Genomic DNA, 5,256 nt, shown 5'->3' with positions numbered 1-5,256 from the left:
ACTCTTTTGGTGAAGTCTTTTGAAGAGCATAGGTGTTTGGTTTTTAGAAGATCCCAGTTATCTAGCTTATCTATTGGGGTTTGTGAGTTGATGGTTATGGTTTGTATCCTGTCAATGCCGTGTATTAAGGCCTGAAGTGTTGGTCCTTTTTTTTCTTCTATGAACTTTATAGTTTTAGGCTTTATATTCAGGTCTTTGATCCATTTTGAAGTCGTTTTTGTATACGGCATGAGGTATGGATCCTGTTTCATTTTTTTGCAGATGGATATCCAGTTTTTTCAGCACCATTTGTTAAAAAGACTGTCTTTTTTCTCACCAAATAACTTTTTTTAAGCTGGCCAAATACTGTAATTTACTAGATTTTAAAGGATAAATTGTCTTGATAATGTATGAAACACAGTGTACAAACCTATTGCACATTTTTCATAAAGGATATACTGATAAGTTGAGTAATTTATTCACTGAGCCAATTTTTTTTTTTTTGTAAATACAGAGTGACTTGTAGTTGGGTAAAAACAAATCAGTCAAAAATTGAACTCCACACCTGTTATGAATGCCTCCTCCTTTACAGCTTTGTGTGTATATACGTGGATGTGCACATGCCCACACACACACATACATATTGGAGGAGTCTTTAATTTAAATTTACATCCATGCTATGGATTGTCAGTAGGGTCTCTCTTTTAAACTGTTTGAAAAGACATAGTAATCATTGCACCTACAGACATAAATGTAGTTTTACTGTTAGGTTTATCAAACACAAGAGCAAAGATACAATACAGCGAATCGATTGGTCACAGAAGTTAAGAGCTTAGGAGAAAGCAAAACACAAACAAACCGATTGCTGTCCAGTCAAATCTGACTCATAATGACCCTACAGCACAGAGTAGAACTACCCCCAAAAGATTTCCAAGGAGCAGCTGGTAGATACCAACTGCTGACCTTCTGGTTAGCAGTCGAGCTCTTAATCACTGCACCACCAGGGCTCCAATAGGAGAAATAGTTCTATAATATTGGACTAGAGGAGAGGAGGAAGGATGAGGACTATAAAATTGTATAACTAGCAGAGAAGTTATGAGAAGTGTCATAAACTGAGTAATTTGCAAGTAAGTATCTCCAAAGAGGTTTTCATAAGAAGTATATGTGAGGTATGTAGCTACGTGTGTTATATTAACGCCGTGTGGCCAGAATTGAATCTGTGATTACTTGACTAAATTTTCCTGACAATTAAAGATTGATAATGAAATAAAATTTAAACAGTCAAACTGCTTAATGTATTTGAGTATTACAGTGATGAACATGTGACTTAACAAGTGTAAAGAAATTCTTTAAAAATGTATAGAGTCAGGGAAACAGGGAATGCTTGCTATATCCAAATTTTTCCCAAACACACTCTCCCTGGATGGGATATCCTAATCTCCTATATACTGCCTTAATGTAATTCCTAACCTGAAGTGTATTAATTATTGATAAGAAACCTTTTGGAAATTAATCATGAAATTCACACTGCTAGTGAGATGACAGAGATAGAATTAATACACAATACTTGGCAAATAAAGAATTAATTGGAAAAAAAAGTAGGTGTAAGATTTTCAGCAAATACTAAAAGCCAGAAAAACACAAATAAAAGTAAAAAAAAAAAAAAATTGATGAAATGAACACCTAGTTTATAAGACAGGAAAAGAGAACAATCCACATTATATTCATATCAGTTATGATTTAGCATAATTTTCCTCTTTTCTAAACACTCAGAGTTTTAAACTGACATAAAGATTATTGTATGATGATTTTCTAAAGTTCACCTTTGTAAGTTGATATTGTAGTTGAAACCTGAAGGTCCATTTTATGCCATCTTCATGTTAAGCAGGAATGCTTTTTGGGAGAATGATTTAAAAAACCAGTTGCAGTGGAGTTTATTCCAATTCATGGCAACCCTACGTTCATCAAAGTAGAAGTATGCTCCATAGGATTTTCAGTGACTTACCCTTTTGGAAGTAGATCTTCAGTGGTGCAAACAGTTAATGTGCTCAGCTGCTAATCGAAAAGTTGAGGGTTCAAGTCCACTACAGGCAGTTCAGAAGAAATGCCTGGTGAGCTACTTCCAAACAATTAGCCATTGAAGATGCTATGGAGCACAGTTCTATTCTGACACACATTGGGTTGCTATGAATTGGGGTTGACTCGACAGCAACTGGGTGATAACAGCTTCAGATGTGGGCCAGTGGGTATGTAGCATCCCTTGCTGATAGAGTTTCTTTGTAGAATAGACAGTTTATCCAAGTTGGAAATCTTACTTTGACATTCTTAGAAAAACAAGGAGATTGAAATCACATATGTTCTTAATGATATGATTGGGCCATTAGGAAAAAAATAAAAAAATTACAACCCAATCCTGAATGTTGAATGGAAGCCATGGAACAAATAAAATGTTACAGTTAATTCATTTGAAAACAGGGTTTCTATTTTTGTTTTGTTTTTCAGCCTAAATATAATAACAAACACAACTATTAAATTGTTGCTTAGGGTTAATAAAACAAAAATAAGGAAGAGAGGGAAAAAAAGCAGCATTCATTTTATTTTTTTCCTCTTTAAGTTCTATAGCTAATCACATTTCTTTAAATGTTTAATTCTCCTTGCAGTGGACTCATCCTGACAGAGTGTCAGTCTGAGGATGTTATACTGCTTTCTTATTCCTTTGCGTATTCAGGTTATGACCAAATACGATGAAGCTCTTGGCTTTCCTCTTTCTGAATAATGTATGTATTTTCTTTTTCTGGGAGAGAACAGCAAGAGGAAATGTCTAACAAATTTGCTTCTTAGTGGTAACATATCTTGGTTTATGAAAATCTGTGGTGTTATCTCCCTGATGGGCATTAGAAGCTGCAAGATAACAAATGACCAGAGCCTCAGAAGAACAACAGAGCAATGTTGTTGTTGTTGTTGTTGTTAGGTGCCATCGAGTCAGTTCTGACTCATAGCAACCCTATGCACTACAGAATAAAACGCTGCTCAGTCCTGCACTATCATCACAAATCGTTGTTATGCTTGAGCCCATTGTTGCAGCCACTGTGTCAATCCATCTTGTTGAAGGTCTTCCTTTTTTTCGCTGACGCTGTACTTTACCAAGCATGATGTCCTTCTCCAGGGACTGATCCATCCTGGTAACATGTCCGGAGTATGTAAGTGGTAGTATCACCATCCTTGCTTCTAAGGAGCATTCTGGTTGTACTTCTTCCAAGACAGATTTGTTTGGTCTTTTGGCAGTCCATGGTATATCCGATATTCTTCGCCAACACCACAATTCAAAGGAGTCAATTCTTCTTTAGTCTTCCTTATTCACTGTCCAGTTTTCACACGTATATGATGCGATTGAAAATATCACAGCTTGGGTCAGGCTCACCTTAGTCTACAACGTGACCTCTTTGCTTTTCAACCCTTTAAAGAGGTCTTTTGCAGCAGATACGCCCAATGCAATGCATCTTTTGATTTCCTAACTACTGCTTCCACGGATATTGATTGCAGATCCAAGCAAAACGAAATCTTTAACAACTTCAATATTAATAAGGCCTAAATAAAATAATTTTCAATGATTGTATAAGCCAGTCAGATAAATGTTAAACATTTTAGTCACTCATTCAGATATTTTAAAATATCTAAAACAGCATCATACCAATTAAATCTTGAGATGACGGATGAAATATATTATTTTCTATAGAAACACTATTGATTTTTATTAATGGATCAACAATGTAATTTAATTATTATTCCACTAAAAATGTAATATATATTTTTGTACTTGGATATGTATACCAAAGATACATGTATTTTTTATACTTATTGGAATATATATATTTGGTGATTGTGACAGAGTTTCTGATTAAGGATTTGTAGAAAAATAGATGTTCATTATCCAATGTAAAATGATTTAGAGAATTAGATTATTATAGTATTAAAACTTTCTATTTTAGAGGACTAATGGACCATAGCTACCAAGGCCTCTACTAGACTGAGTCCAGTACAGCTAGATGGTGCCCGGCTACCACCACTGACTGCTCTGACCAGGATCACAACAGAGGGTTCTGGACAGAGCTGGGGAAGGATGTAGAACAAAATTCTAACACACACAAAAAAAGACCAGATTTACTGGCCTGAAAGAGACTGGAGAAACCCCGAGAGTATGGCCCCCAGACACCCTTTTAGCTCAGTGGTGAAGTCACTTCCGAGGTTCACCACTCAGTGGGGGATTGGACAGCCCCATAAAACAAAATGGGACTAATGAGGCACAGCAGTCCAGGTACAAGGACTAGAAGGCAAAAGGGGACAGGAAAGCTGGTGATAGGGAACCTAAAGTTGAGTAAGGACAGTGTTGACATGTAGTGGGGTAGTTAACCATTGTCATAGGGCAACTTGTGTACTAACTGTTTAATGAGAAACTATTTTGTTCTGTAAATCTTCATCTAAAGTAAGAATAGCAGCACAACTGGAAGAACGTAATCAATGTCACTGAACTGTGCATGTAGAAATTTTTGAAATGGTGTATCTTTGGCTATGTATATTTTCACCAACAATAAAAAAGGTCAAGAAGGGAGAGGGTTGATGTGTCATGGGATTTTCAACCAATGTCATAAAACAATATGTGTACTGACTGTTTAATGAGAAATTATTTGTTCTGTAAACCTTCACCTGAAGTACAATTAAAAAAAAAAAATAGTCAAAACTCAAAAAAAAACTTTCTATTTTAAAAAGATTAATACAATTAAAGAGAATTTAGTGATTTAGAATGTTCTTTATTAGGACAAATCGTATGCTATAAAATATTATTTGTGTTGATATGGTTTATTGAAATGACCATTTCACCAAACCAAATATTGCTGAAAATTTTAGATTAGTATAAAATCTATAGGTGGTTAACAGGGTAGGGAAGAAGGGAGAGGAGAATTCACTAACTAGATAGAAAACAAGAGTTATCTTAAGTGAAGGGAAGGACAACACACAATACAGGGAAAGTCAGCACAACTGGACTAAACCAAAAGTTAAGAGGTTTACTGAACATAACAAAACACTTCAAATGACAGAATAGCAGGGGCTGAGGTCTGGGGATCATGGTTTTGGCAGACATCTAGGTCAATTGGCATAACAAAGTTTATTAAAAAACTGTTGTGGGAGGTGGGGCCAAGATGGCTGAGTAGTCAGATGCTTCCGGTGGTCCCTCTTAAAAACAAAGACCCATAAAAATAAGTGAATCAATTATATATG

Source organism: Trichechus manatus, unplaced genomic scaffold (assembly GCF_000243295.1).
Source record: "Trichechus manatus latirostris isolate Lorelei unplaced genomic scaffold, TriManLat1.0 scaffold00032, whole genome shotgun sequence".
NCBI lineage: Eukaryota > Metazoa > Chordata > Mammalia > Sirenia > Trichechidae > Trichechus > Trichechus manatus.
Note: the sequence above shows the minus strand (reverse complement) of the source record.